Source organism: Zonotrichia albicollis, chromosome 4, assembly GCF_047830755.1.
Source record: "Zonotrichia albicollis isolate bZonAlb1 chromosome 4, bZonAlb1.hap1, whole genome shotgun sequence".
NCBI lineage: Eukaryota > Metazoa > Chordata > Aves > Passeriformes > Passerellidae > Zonotrichia > Zonotrichia albicollis.
The window spans coordinates 41,334,448-41,349,253 of NC_133822.1; the positions used below are offsets into that span (position 1 = coordinate 41,334,448).

A 14,806-nucleotide genomic window follows, 5' to 3' on the forward strand; every position below is an offset into this window, starting at 1 on the left:
TCCAATATTCTCTTGAGCCTTGATACATTAGAATTAGGACTGGCAGGGGATGGTTTCATCACATAATTTCATGCATCTTATTTTGTTGTTTGTTCTGTCTCCCTGAGCTGCCTGTATAACTGGTTTGGGGAAAAGAGCTCTTTGAGAGAATGCTTCAGTGCAGAAACCCAGCAGAATGCCCTGAATTTCTCTTTGAGGAAATCTGTTTATCGATTGCTATTTTTGAAGCACAAGAAAACTAGATTATTTCTCATACTGGCTTATCTTGAATATGTGGTATGAATAATGTAGTCTATATACACAATAAATATTAAAATATATATTATTATATATTTCAATTATTCTATAATAAAATCATCACCCAGGTCATGATATCCCTCATTTGAAGACTTAGAACAAATCCCTCAGAGTCTCATTCTCCCCTGGGATAAGTAAGCCAAACTCCATAAGAGTTGAAGGCCTGAAGTCCAGTACTGCTATAAAGACTGCTTCTTTCTAGCCACAAACCAACCTGTTCATTCAACAAATAGCAGTGGATATTTTTCACGTTGCTGCTTTTTCCAAATAATAAGTATTTCAGGGTTCTGAAGTGATTGGCAGCTTAAGACCATTCTGTGCTTACATTTGATATGTACCATGTAGTGTTAGTAACATCTGTCTTCTCTTTGGGTGGCTTCTAAGGGATCTGGTACTTGATGCCACTTGACAACAGGTAAAAGAAGCTACATACAGTAGGAGATAACAAAAAAGAACAAAATATTTGCATTTTGAAACCATTCTACCAGATGGCGTGAAAAGATTTGACATGAAAACAACATAAATTTTGTAAGAAACCTCCCCATATCTGTTCAACCGACTTTAAGGTTTGGCAATGAATTTCTGTATAAAGAATGCAGAAACATTTTAAAAAATGCTTTAGAAAATATTAAGGTCCATGATGTTTGAAGCACAGGTGATCTAGAGGCCGATGTATTGACAGGTCAAATGTGGTCTTTATTTGATTTCCACACTTCAGTATGGACAGGGAGCAATTCCATTAAACATTTTTTTTTTTTTGGCTTCTTGGGCTATTTTATAAACTCTGCCATGACTAAAAGCTGGCAAAAGCTGGAAGCTGTGTTCCACAGATTACTGAATCTTTTCACCTTTCTGGATCTGTATTTTTTTACTTTTTTTACTTGCCAGAGAAGTGCAGTGGGAGTCTGCAACAGCAACAAAATTACGAAGAATTTCCTGGGGTCACACAAAACTAGTTTGTTAGCTGAGTAAAGTAAATAAGAAGCCAGGAAAATTATAGATGATGACAAAAATAAAAAGGGGTTCTTGGAAAGCAGCCTGTGGCTGTTCAGCATGGAATGTGCACATCTTTGTAATTGTGTTTAATTACTGTATTCTTACAAGTGTTCATTCTAGCCCAGAGAGCAGAACTGAATTTGAAAGGCGTTTGGATATGGAAACAAATGCAACTGAAAGCCAGAGCACAGGCTGCAAACGTACAGGATTGGGGCCTATTATATAAATAGTTTAAGAGAAGGCATTTTTTCCTTCACCCAGCAAAACAGTGATGTACATGCTTAATCATTAATGCTTTTCACCACATTTGTACCTACCTTAGTGTCTCAGAACAGGGGAAAGAAAAGCTGAAGATCATGCATATGTTTAAATGTTTTTACAGGTCAGAGTCAAAGACGAGGAGTGTTCTAGACCAAACCTGGGATGCTCTGAATATAATGCTTGATTTAGCAATGTGCAGTGCCACTGGAGGCAGTCCCAAACACAGACTGAACTACTGCTTTGGCTGATGCCAATGTGATACTCCTTCCATGGAAGAGGTAACAGTGTAAGAAAGAAAGCAAAAAAGAAAAAAATTAAGTGCATGGTTTTTGTGGTAGTTGGCAATATGTGATTTTGGGCGCTCTAAGTGGTAAAAAGGAAAGGAGACCAGGTCCCAAATATAACTATTTGACAACCCCTTTATATGCAACACTCACATGACGCCATGATAGATTGTTTCTTTGTGAGAATGAGGACCAGCAAAGTTGAGCAAGATGCTTCCAGATTATATTTTGAGTTCAGAGTAGAAAGTTTGGATCCTCTCTAAGGTCCTTTGGCACATTGTGTTGCAACACTTCAGCATGCCTGGAAATTCTTTCAATCTCCAGAGAAAATTATGCACAGACTTCTTGTGCCATTTTGCCAGAGCACCCTACCCATTTATTCCTCATTCTGCCTAGTGACAATCATTCCTGTTATTCTTCACAGAAGTGGAAATTTTGGAGTGAGACACAAGGAAAATAGGCAAATGGCACTTAAAGGAATTTGCTTATATAGAATAGCATCTCTGAGCTATCCAGGCTCTTTAATATTGAGGACTCCCCATGGAAATCAGGTGGCTGTCCTTCCTATTGGCCTTCTTACACCTGAAAGCAGCACAACAAGCACAAGCCCCTTCTCAGAAGGTTTTCTTTGAGTCCAGTTGGAGCATTCTCTTCAAAAGTCACTGGGTTTCCTGTGGCAAGGACAGACAAAAAATATTTTGATAAGCGCCCTTGTGCTTCCTCACCATTACACCTCACAGACACTAATCCTCTCCATTTTGTTCTTCTTTCTGAACACGATAAAAAGAAGACATTTCAAGCATGTAAGGGAAGGCTAAAACTTTTTATCAAGATATTTTGGATATCTAATGGCCTCTGTTGATGCTATCTAGACCACTAGATCATACCACTAGGCTAGGGACACCATGGAGAACATCTCTATCAGAAGAGAAGAGAATGGAGGTGATGTTTCTTAATTGAAATGGTGTTTTTCTTGTTCTCTTTTAGTCACCTAAGAACAGGCGAACATGCTTTTTTAAGATTAGTTGTTCTACAAATATGTCCAGCCTGCATGGGATACATATTTTTTCTCTTTGCCTGTCACTAATAGAAAACTGTCTTCAAGAAAAAGTTCATTAAGTTGTAAAAGTACAAGTATTCTATTAGAGTTGTGGGCACAGTGTTTGTTTTCTTTAAATCTCTTTGTGATTCTCAGTTTAAAGAGACTTTATTAGGTACATGCTACATCATTTCTGTTTCTCATCTGTGAAAGCATTCAGACACAGCATTTAAAATTAAAGCAGTAAATCTTTCCCTTTGCCCAGAGAATAGTAGCTTCCCTGGAACAGAGAGGTTTTTTACATCAGTAATGCTTTGGAGGAAAAGGGGAGGAGAGAATGGAAGAAGTGAAGGAATGGTGGTAGAAGGCATAGCTATGTGTGGGTTCACATCAATGTCAACCTCCTGAGCAAGGAAAGGGTACATTGGTGCTATGCCACAGACAGCATCCCTCAAAACAACTATGAAGAAGCTTTCACACTCATGTTAGAATAAAATTAAAACAAAAACAGATATTAGAAGCAGGTCTGTTCCTGCAATCAACTCTGCCAGCAAATATATGGCATCATCAGAAAGAGGCAGTCCTGAGTACTCTGGAGTTCCTTCAGCAGTAGCCTGAGTCATGTGCTTTATTTTTATGCTTCTCTTGACAAAAAATCAGTTACCCAAACTATAAATGTGTGCTTCAGTGCTTTACTGGGCGAGAGCCAGGCTATTCAGTATCTTTCAGATCTGAGCCATGAGTAACTCCATCTTTGAGCTTCTCCAGTGCTATGAATTATCAAGTTACTGAACGAACCACAGGTACTAATGAGCAGTAAATACATGCCGTGTTCATGGCAAGCAGTTAAACTGTCAAAGAAACAAGACACAGAGTTTATCACTCAACACCAAAGGTTATTATTAGAATTATATGAAAAAATATGGATTAAATTAGATTGTAGATTAAATTATAGATTAGGATTAAAAAATTAATCCTAAATATAAAATATGTCATACTGGGATTGACCAGTCGGTTATAAGTAGATGTTGCTTTATTATGTGATATATAAGGTTACAGCTGAAAACACTGTAGGCATTAATGGAAGAACTTGGGATTAAACAAGGAGATCAACAGACAGAAGTTTTTGCTTAAAATCTTGGGGACAGAGTCAATACTACATTTTTTTCTCTGGCATATTCCCATGTCACCTTGATTGTTGTGATTTTTAAAAACTACACTGCCAGGCGGTTGAATGAGTTTATTTTCCATTTCCCTTAAGGCGCAGATTGTTTGGAATGACTAATTTGTTTCTGTTCTCTTTTTTTAAGTAATCCCTTGGCTGCTCTTTGTCAATACTTACTTTGGCAAAGCCTTCCTGATGCTTGTTAGGATCAGACCTCAAACAGCAATATTTCACCAGTTTTTTAACTCTATATATATATAAAATTATTTAGTAGTACATTTATCATTTCTTTAAGATATGCAGTGTCTCCAACTGGAAGTAAATCACACAAGAATGACATTATTTCCCACTGCTCTCACTGGATTGTTGTTTTTTTTTGTCTTTCTAACCATAGCACATTCTTTCTTAGTATGAATTTTATGCAAATTGCAAGTACGTTTATTCTATTTTTGGTTGCTCTTCTGTATGTCACTGAACATTGAGAGGTAATTTGCTACTTGAAGCTACATCTGAAGTTATATTTAAAAACATGTAGGGCTTAAATGATGGAATTCTCATTATTATTTCAAATCAGCATACTGCTCATACATATGCGTGACTTTAAGCTCCTGTTGATTCTAATTGAAAGACAGCAGAGAAGAGTTTTGTCCTCGAATAACAGATGCTCTCATTCTAGAAGAGTGACCTTATTTATCTGTTTTTTTAATGAATTGCTTTGCAAGTAAATATAAGGGAATCAGCACAATTAAGGCAGTGTCTTAAACACTTACTGAACACTTGGAACAGTTCATTCAGGGTCTGTTTCTAAACTGCTACTAACTTAAATATGGTTCTCTCTGACTAGTATCATGTCCCACTCAACTACAAATTAAATGTAGCTTTGTTTTAACAATAAAATTGTTAGAAATAGAAACTGAAAAATCTTTAGTCATCAGTAGGTTATGTTCACCTACCAAATTTCGTTTAAACTCCTGACTTTCTGGCACTGTTCTGGGTAACTCAAGACCTAAGACTGCATTAAATGCACTAACATGGGTTACTGCTCTAGTGCTCTAGGCCCAAGCCTGAGCTTATCATTTGTGTTTCATTATTCAGCTGCTGCTCTCAGAACACCAGTCCCATGTTCAGCTCTCAACGTGCAGCACTGTGTGGCTTCTGGAGATAGTTCATCAGGGGGATGAAGCTTTCTTTCCTTCTAGAGTTCAAACACCCACAGGCACCTCTGATGCTGGGACAGGTGTCACTGCCTCGGAGGAGCAGGCTGGGGAAGGACAAGGCTTTTGCAGCCCTTTTCCCTACTGCTGAAATGTGCCTATGTACAAGTGTGCCTAAGATAAATGACCCATTTCAGGTTTATCACCATTCTGGAAGAACATACATGAATTTCAGAGACCTAAACAATTAAGGAAAAAAATTTGCTAGCCTGTTGTCATCAATGTGGTATCTGTACATGCTGGAGCATGCACTGTGTGTATGATATTTCCATTATTTTTCTGATATTTTTCCTATGTCACTGATGATAATAATAAAGTTCTACTTTCTTTTAAATCTATGTGAATCAGCTCACACAGTGTTAAAAGAATACTCTCAGAAGATAACCCATGACCGAAAATCTAGTTTTTCTACTTTGTCAAATGTTACAGACTTCCTGTTTTGTGGGGCTTTTTCCTAAATATTTATAAACTGAACTTTGTACAGTGCATACTATGGTGGCACCAGTTCATGGAAAATTCCACAGTGTCTGACTCTTGCAAATTTGCCAGGTTGTGGCAAGCTTCTACCAGAAACATGACTCAGACATAGGGGATTTTTCCAACCTCAGAAAGTCAAGTATTTTTCTTCACATCAAGCAGTTGTCCTTTATATTCATTTATTAGAAAAAGAAGCCTTTTAGGCATTTCACTTAAAACAGAATATATAACAATTTTATCAGTTATTTGTATCTGATGAGAAATTTCAGGCAATATATTAGTAGCAATAGAGAGTAGGAATCTGATTATCCAGTCTCTGATTTTTGCACTCATTTAGGTACTTTCACAAGATGGTTTCTGTGCTGTGTTGCTTAGCATTACAATGCCTAATTTAGAAGCATACCCACTGAGACTGGAATCTGCAGTCGGTGGTAAATCTCAACTCTCCTCCTAAGCTGAGGAAGCACATGGGACTTGTCAGAGGAACACAGCAGTCAGTCTGTCAGATTAAGAGATACCAAACTTGTCCAAGAGGAGATGCTGAACATAAGGGTGACTTTAAAATCCTACCATTACTGGATACCTAAATAATTTAGATGGCAATAAGACAAAGATGTCATTGAATTTGACAGATCAAACACCTTCTATCTCATCAAGACCACTAATTGCTTCAGTCCAGTACAGTTTAGTGTGAAATGCATTTCAAATCCTTGGAAGGTGAAAGCCCTCCCTACAGACAAGTGCTTGAGTCACCGGGCTACAGAGTTTTGACTCCTTGCTTGCTTAATAGCCCTGCAAACTTCTGAACTATCTTAATCAAGATAAGCAGTGAATTACACACTCAGGTCCTCCCCAATACATTTTTATGAAGGTAATTAGGATGATAGTACAGAAATTGGGAGCTGGGATTTAAATCTTTTCAGGCTAATTAATGCTTCTGACTTACTGGGAGAGCATTTGGAGAGCTGCTGAACCCATCTTCAGGGCACCATACCAAAAAATTGCAATCCCATCCTGCTCCTGATCTCTTTTCCACATTTTCCTCTCCTCCTTAGCCTGCTAGTTCAGTAGTTCATCTGAAAGTTCTCTTTAATGGTCCATTTTAAACATAAGAATCAGATTTCGAGGATTAGCTTTGTTCTAAAATGGACAATTTCCCTGGTCTATTTCACTGTGTGATCATGCAAGGAGTGGCATTGGCAGAGGTGAGGATCCTGGGCTGCATCAAATGAGAGTGTGGCCCCCAGGTTCTGAGGGGGTGATTCCACCACTCCACTTCAGTGAGACCCACTGAAATTTTGCACCCAGCTCTGGGCACCCAGAACAAGAAAGACATGAACTTGTTGGACTGGATCCAAAGGAAGGCCACAAAAATGGTCACAGGGATGGAGCACCAGTCCTATGAGAAAAGGCTGAACGAGCTGGAGCTGTCCAGCCTGAAGGAAAAAAGGCTCAAGGGGGGCCTTATTGTGGCTTTTCAATACCTAAAATAAGCTTAAAAGAAAGATGGGGACAGGCTTTTTTGCAGAGCCTGATAGAACAAGAAGTGTTAAGGTTTAAGCTAAAAGAGCATAAGTTCAGACTAGATATAAGGAAGAAATTTTTTATAGTGGGGATGATGAAACACTGGCATAGATTGCCGTGAGAAGTGGTTGATGCCCCATCCCTGGAAACATTCAAGATCAGGTTAGACTGGGCTCTGAGCAACCTGATGAAGATGTTCCTCCTCCTTGCAGGGTCATCATAGATGACCTTTAAAGTTCCCTTACAGCCCAAACCATCCTATGATGCTATGACTCTCTGAATAATAGATAGGAGGATGTAATTGATAAATGGTTCTAGGCAGGAGGAAGTAGAAGTTTCTTTAAAACTTCTCTTCAGGTAAAGGATTTGGAAGTAGAAATACATCTGAGAAGGCAATGTAGATTCTTCAACAAGAGTACATACACAATGATATCTGTGATTATCTTGCTGATGACAGATCTGACTGTATAAAAATTCTACCTACTTCAGCCAAAGTGGGTGTTGGAGAGAGGGCATACTGTTGAAAACAAGCCCAAAATGTAGTCTACTGAATCTTCTTTTTTAGGTCAAAATAGCAAATGTCCAATTAGAAACACAATGTCTGAAACTGAAATATATGTATTCACTCTTTCTTCTTTGATTTTTCTATGGACTAAGATTAAACATTGCCTTGTACTCCTCCTCTATACTGTAGAAGTCATACAACAATTCTTCAGTGCAACTTCAGCAGGAAATCTAGTGGCAGTTTTACAGATCCTGCTGCTTACTTACTGTCTGGCTTACTTTGTCATAACTTCTCTGTGGTCATTTCACATCAGCTTGAAGATTTTCCCCTTTCAGCTTTTTGCCAGATTTTCTTATTACTTCATATCAATTACCCCTAGCCAGTGTATTACAGAACTGAGTTCATTGCCTTAGATAATAATTTCTCTTTCCTCTTCAGGCTAGGTTATAAAGCTCTCCTTTGCAGCTTATATCTTGACACTTTAAAATGCCAGTTAATTATAAAGAAAACCATTGCTAATGCTTTTATGTATTTTCTTCTAGCGAATTAAAAAGAAAAAAACCCCAAACCATTCTATATCTAATTCTATACCTTAGCACAGTGTATATGAAGAAAACGTAGTAATTTTAGACTATGCAGCCCATAAATAATGGATAAAGAGTGGTTAACTTTTCTAATTTACTATGGACTCAGAGGCCTGTCAGACAAGATTTCATATGTAAATGAGAAGGGAAGTGGAATAAATACCTGTATATAGCAATCTTTTGACAGAACTGCTCTGAATTTTAAAAGCCTTGTTCTTCTTTTAATGTTTAGTACACAGAGACAAATTAGAGGCTGCCTTTACATCCCTGTCTATTTGATATCAATACAAGTGATAAAAAATAAAAAAGAGAAAAGTCAGCTTGCTTCTTGTGCATATGAATAATTTTTTATCTAGATGCCACAAATCCTTGAAGCTTACAGTGCTCTCAAACATCAATTATACATTAAAACAAGGGTGTGATTCTTTAAACTGAAAACTGTAAATTGGAGTATAGACTATGGAGGTACATATACAACTAGGAGTGAATGTTTAAAAATTATCACACACTTTACAACAGGCATAGGGATATTTTGCACCTGTGGAACAATTCAGATAGAATTTAATAGGAGATTCAAAGAAATAAATTGGCCAAAAAATTTATTGGCCAAAAGCTAGGGGCCCAGAAGAAGGATCATCTGGAAAATATGTGCCATGGGATTTTAGGAGATTCAGATTAATTTGGGCTGTATATGCAACTATATTCTATAATCAATAGGGATTTAATGAAGAATCTTTTTTTTAATTGCTTAGTGCTCGAGTCCTCTTCTGGATGAAGAGCAAAGACCTGTGGTATGAGACCAATGCTCAAAGCAAGCCTGTTTTTCCTTTGCTGCGCAGTGCTCGTTCTCCAGCAGGGCAGAAATGGCCAGGGAGTCTCATCTCCAGCTCAGCCCAGACTTCTCCATTTGCAGCCCCACACAGCAAATGGCACAAACAGTCTGAAAGCTGTGGAAAAGACAACCAAGTAAAACCAGCCCTGGCCAGGGTCTCAGTTTGCAAGCTCAGCTGATTCTAAAATGTTTCTAGTATGTACACTACAATGAGTGCCCTCTCCAAACCTATTTGTATAAGAGTTTAGAACAGAATATCTGTGTTCCACCTACTTAAAGGAAGAGGATGTGTAGGTCCTGAATTCAGAGTTCAGATCTAAGGTTTATATTCAGGCCTACTGATTGGAAATTTGAAAAAGAATATATCTACAGAGGTATTCTGATGATATTTGTTTAGTCAATTGATAGCTATTTGTCTAAATTATAAGGGCTTATTCTTCTCTTACAATTTTCCTGTGAAAAGGATAATTAGGAGAGAAAAAAAGTTCATGGCTGTAAGAAAAATTAGTGGCATGTAATATAAAGTAATTTATGTAAATTAGTTTCTAATGTCAGGAATGTTATATCAAATCTGGCAAATAGATAGCCTTTCTTTGTCAATTAAATAACCTAGACATTTAAAAAAAAGTCTAGAATATAGAATTCTTTTTACTCTTCATTCAGAACTTTTCTTTTTGCAAACCTTGCAATTAAATACTACAGCAATGTTCAGAACAGATTTTATGCTGCATGTATAAAACTTACTTCCTAGCAACATGACTAATTCTTAATTTTACTACCCATCCTACTGCTTCCTCAGGAGGAAAAAGTCAAAGTATTAATGACGTTGTCCATGTGGGAGCTTAATATACACTTGAATGCTTTTATTAAAGCATTTAAAAATTATCTAATTACCAAAATTGGCCCCAGATTATCACTGCTAGCAGGAAACAGCCTCATGTTTTAGGAAGTGCTACAAAAGCGAAGTCAGCACACGACTGTTATAATCTGTGTGATGTTGCATACATCTCTCCTTGCCTCACTAAGGGGGCAGCAACAGCAAGCACAAGGCACTGGAGATGCAGATTTTTGCTGTGTCCCCATTCCTTGTGAGTTCATAAACAAACAGATAAGGCTTTGCAGGTAGATAATCAGCCATGGAAACTCCTCTGCATGCCTCCCAGCATGATGCCTTTTGTAGCGGGTAAGTTTTCAGTGGTTGCAGAAGAGAACAGGATGAACTTCAAGTTGCCAGCTGTTTTCTTCTGGTATCAGCTATGGTGGCTATGCCTTTTGAGTCAATAAGTACACAGGCTCCAGTATAAAGTTTTTTGCCAACATGGGATTCAAACAAGTCAAGTAATTCTTGTAAATGTTTTTTTCTCACTTCATAAACTAAGCTGCACACAGGTGAAAAATCCTTCTGAAATATAAGACTTTCTTGTTGCTGAGGAAAACAATTAGAATTTTCTTTTCCATGCCTATTAAATGTATATATTTTACAACTTTGGTTTACCAGAAGCCTAATATTATACAATACATTTCATGAGTCTTAAAATTATTTAATAGCCTTTTTGCTCATTTTTTTCATCTACAATGCAGAAAAGAAGCTAATGAATTATGGAGGGGTTCTCTCTTCAGGAGAAAAATCTCCCTTCCACTGAGACCCAAGTTTGGGATACTGATATTATGATCTAAATATGATTTAAATGCACTTTTTGCAGCAGACCACTTTGGATGGAAGCCTAAAGGTCTGAAATATTGGCAGCACTATATCCCCTGTGCTTAATGGTATAAAATCCCCATATAAATTTGGCTAAATATAGGTAGTAAAAGACTGGGGGATTTTTTAATTTCCCTTGAGACACAACTGCCTGTTCCTCAGGGCTGTTTGTAGTTTTGGCTGGGTTTTGGAAGGAGTTCCACTGTGTAATGGCAGTAACTCTAGTCAAGACATGGCATGAAAAAATATATATTCAGCAATATACTCCACAGGAGATGAATAAAGAACTGAAGAAAATTGGCTGTAGATCAAAAATGCATGGTGAATTCATAGCTGAAAATGCTATGGTAAAGCCAGATGGAAAGGTGGCCATGAATAGGTTTCCAAGTCAGTCTCTATACCTGCACATTTTCTAAGGTATCATTTACCACTGTTAGGCTTCTTTGACCATCAGTGTGGGATTTAGAGAGTCCAGGCAGCTTAGTATGTAACATGGCAGTGGTGCTAATAGGCCCATCAGGAGCTAGGGATGCCTGGGAATCACAGACCATACCAACCCCACTGTGTGGAGTGATGGAGTGCTTGCTTTGCAAACAAGTGATGGACATGCTTGCTTTGCAAACTGGGCTGGATGCACTCGGGTGCCATGTCTAATTTAGTCAGAGATGAGATCAGTTCAACGCCAGGAGCACTGGGGCAGAGATTCAGACGTGGCAGACCCATGTACATTGGACTCACTAGTCCAAAGTGGTCACATATTTGTTGGTTTCATGCATTGCACACAAACATCCTGTGCACCAGTCAGAAATACAGAAACTCTGTCTTTTTATGCATCAAATGCTAACATTCAGCCTCTGAGGTGCACAGCCTAAGCCCAGGCTTATAGCAAGGAAGACTGAAGGATCTCTGGATTTCACAGGCTGAAATCTCCACCTCACTGGCATTTTAAACACAAAAAAGGGGCTGGCAGGATGATGAAGCTGCAACAGGGAGAAGAAAAACCATAGAAATAAACATAAGGCCATTTTAAAAAGGGTCATCTGATTTACACACAGAAGAGGCTGAAGATGTAGCTGTGACCCAGGACTGTGCTCCAGGTAACCTGAATTTAATTTAGTCAGGAAAGACAGTTTATGTATAGGAAAAATAGCAAAAAAAACCAAAGTAACCCAAAAGCTATTAATTTTTAATAACTTAATTTTCATTCACACAGTTGGCTTCAGAGTGCCAGGGGAGGAAGGGGTATTATTTTATTCTTTCTGTGAAGAGCCCAGGGGTTTTTAATCAGATTTAATGTTATCTCCTGTTGAAGACTTAGAAAAATTTCTGCTGGTGTGAGAACTTGCTGTATAGCAGGATCTCCACAAATAAGGGCACAATTTTTTTTTCCCCTTCTCAACCTTAAAGTATTTCCTACAATTTAAATGTTGATATTTAAATTTTACAATTTTACTTTCCCTGATATCTGCACAGGACCTAAGTCTCAATGCTTCCCTGAAACTTCTGAAGATCTGCAGTGGTATTGTCCCTACTGTATTTTCTTCCATAGCTTTAAAGCAGAGTTCTGTTTTTCAGACAGCCAGACTGAACTTGTACATGTGTGAATGGGAGAGATTCCACTAGTTGTGTGATCCTACCAGCATGTACAATTTTACACAAACACTAATCTTCGTTTGGGAAAACGAAAACAGAACAAAACCCAACACTGCAATTTTTCTAGACATGTATCTAAAAACTTGAAGTTCACGAGAAAGCTGCAGATAAATAGACAGATAATATTAAATTGTCAAATCTTCTTGTGGCTGAGGTGAACTGCATTTAAAAATGAAGCATTGAATTTAGGTGCCACTATTCCATAAAATCTGCAACTGAAAAGATGGACAATTTGCTCTTAAGTCCTTTGAGTGTTGGTGGTCAGCACAGCAGCTCTGTCCCTACAACATGTTCTGCTTGGCATACTGGCAACAATCTGTATCTACATTATTGTATTCTTTTATATATTCCATTGCAAAAAGGTGTTACTTCCCTCCCACAAGGACAGTGGTACATCAGTGTCATAAAGCAAACAAACAAAAAACAAACAAACAAAAAAAAAAACCCAAAAAACCAAAAAACAAAAAAAATACCCAAAAAGCACCCCACCAAAAGTAAACAAAAACAACCAAAATCAGAGCCAAAACAAAAAACAAAACATGAAGAAACAGAAAAAATATGCATTCCATTTTGGGAAAAATAATACAGAACATTTTTAATCTTCCTTAACATTACAGAAAAAGTAAACAGAGTATAAGAAAATATTGTTTTCTCTTACAGTGACATCTGGTTTAAAACCACCTTTAAATATCATCTCTGGCACCTGTTCTGTTTCTTTACCTGAAAGGCAATAATTTGCCTTACTGTGTATCCAGTAATGGCACTGTTAGCTAGGAAGCACAGATTAGTAATGAGGAATATTCAGATAATTGCTCTGTAAGACATCTGTGATGAGAGAGGCCCAATGGTCCGGGCATTACATCTTGATTCAGGTTGAACTCTCATTTTTATGCTTTATCTTCACAATTCAGTTTCAGTGTTTTAGGCTTCCAGATGACTATATGTTGTAAGTGGCTAAAATAAACAACTGAATGATACAGTCTTCTGGGCACAGAGAGAAAGGAAAAAAAAATTATGTATTTATTTATATAATAAATGAAAATATTAAGGGGTTTCCTGAGGGGCTCAAGTTGTCTGAAATTACATACCTGGGAAAAGTCACAGGGAATCATTTTAAATGTTTCTGAAAGCTAAAAATAAGTTTATTTATTTAATAGTTTTCTGGTGTGTCCCATTAAATTCTCTGCAAATTTTAAATAAACCCTAATGACCAACTGCAACATGCATTTATTTTTAATAGCCTTGAATAAAATGTTTCCTTTTTGACCCTACTTTCAAAATGCTCCAGATTGTTGAGCTACATTTTTAAGTTTCTTTTTATTGGTCATTTTAAAATGAGACTTTGAGGCAGAACTCTCTAATTGTGTGGCCTCAAATCAGATCATGGAGGCTTTTCTTATGACTTTGTGCAATAATTTGTTTATCAGCCTTGTCATAAACTGATAATTGCCATAATTGCCAGTGACAGTCTGTAAATGTCTGATCAGATTTCACAGGAAGAAGATTGCTTTGAAATATTTTTCTCAGATAATGTACTAAATCCAGCTAGATCAAGCTTCCATACTGCAGTAAAAGCATAATTCAGAACAAAAAAAATGTCACTCTGCTTGTGCCCTATGATTTGTCTGTTAGTTCATGATGGGACAGTGAAATAGCATAGGCTTGTATCAAAATTGTTAAGACGTGTCAGTATCTCACTGAGAAAGACATATTATTTAAATTGTCGTAGAAGAGTTTACTTGTGCACCTTTTCCTTGAAGTGAAAAAATGTTAACAAAAACATTGCTAACTTCCTTCTACTTTTGCTATGCTGTCTTCTCTTTGGAAGGAGAGATTCTAAATTGGTATACATTTAGGCAAAGCCTGAAATTTACAATTCTCTTTGGTTGTAGCAAAATTAAATATGAAATTTCATATAATGTTTAACACAAATATGAAACACATAAAGATTATTTCATTTAAAAAGGAAGTTTATCAAGAATAAGTTTTGAAGTTTTTCTGAATCCTACTGAAACAATGATGGAGCAAGTTATTTCTTCTCAGACACCATGATGCAAGAAGTAGTGCTACAGGACCTTCTGGTCAGGTCAGGTTATGGTGAAGGCATCACAAGAAAGCCTCTCTTAGCAGGTTACCTCATCAGTATTCATGTATAAAATAATCGCAATTAACTGATGACTCCTTCCTCAAATCAGAATTCAGGAATCCATTCCTTGCCCAGACTTCAAAGTTTGTTTCAGTGTCTCTCACAGGGCTCTGAAATCTGATGGGAA

At 37.3% G+C, this 14,806-nt stretch overlaps 1 long non-coding RNA gene across 1 annotated transcript; it reads left to right on the plus strand.

Annotated features, from left to right (window-relative positions):
• LOC141728839 (uncharacterized) lies at positions 1-8,665 on the plus strand. The gene is made up of 2 exons (XR_012580057.1): positions 1-1,832; positions 5,138-8,665. It is a non-coding gene; the product is annotated as an uncharacterized LOC141728839 (long non-coding RNA).
• Positions 8,666-14,806: the final 6,141 nt, after the last annotated feature.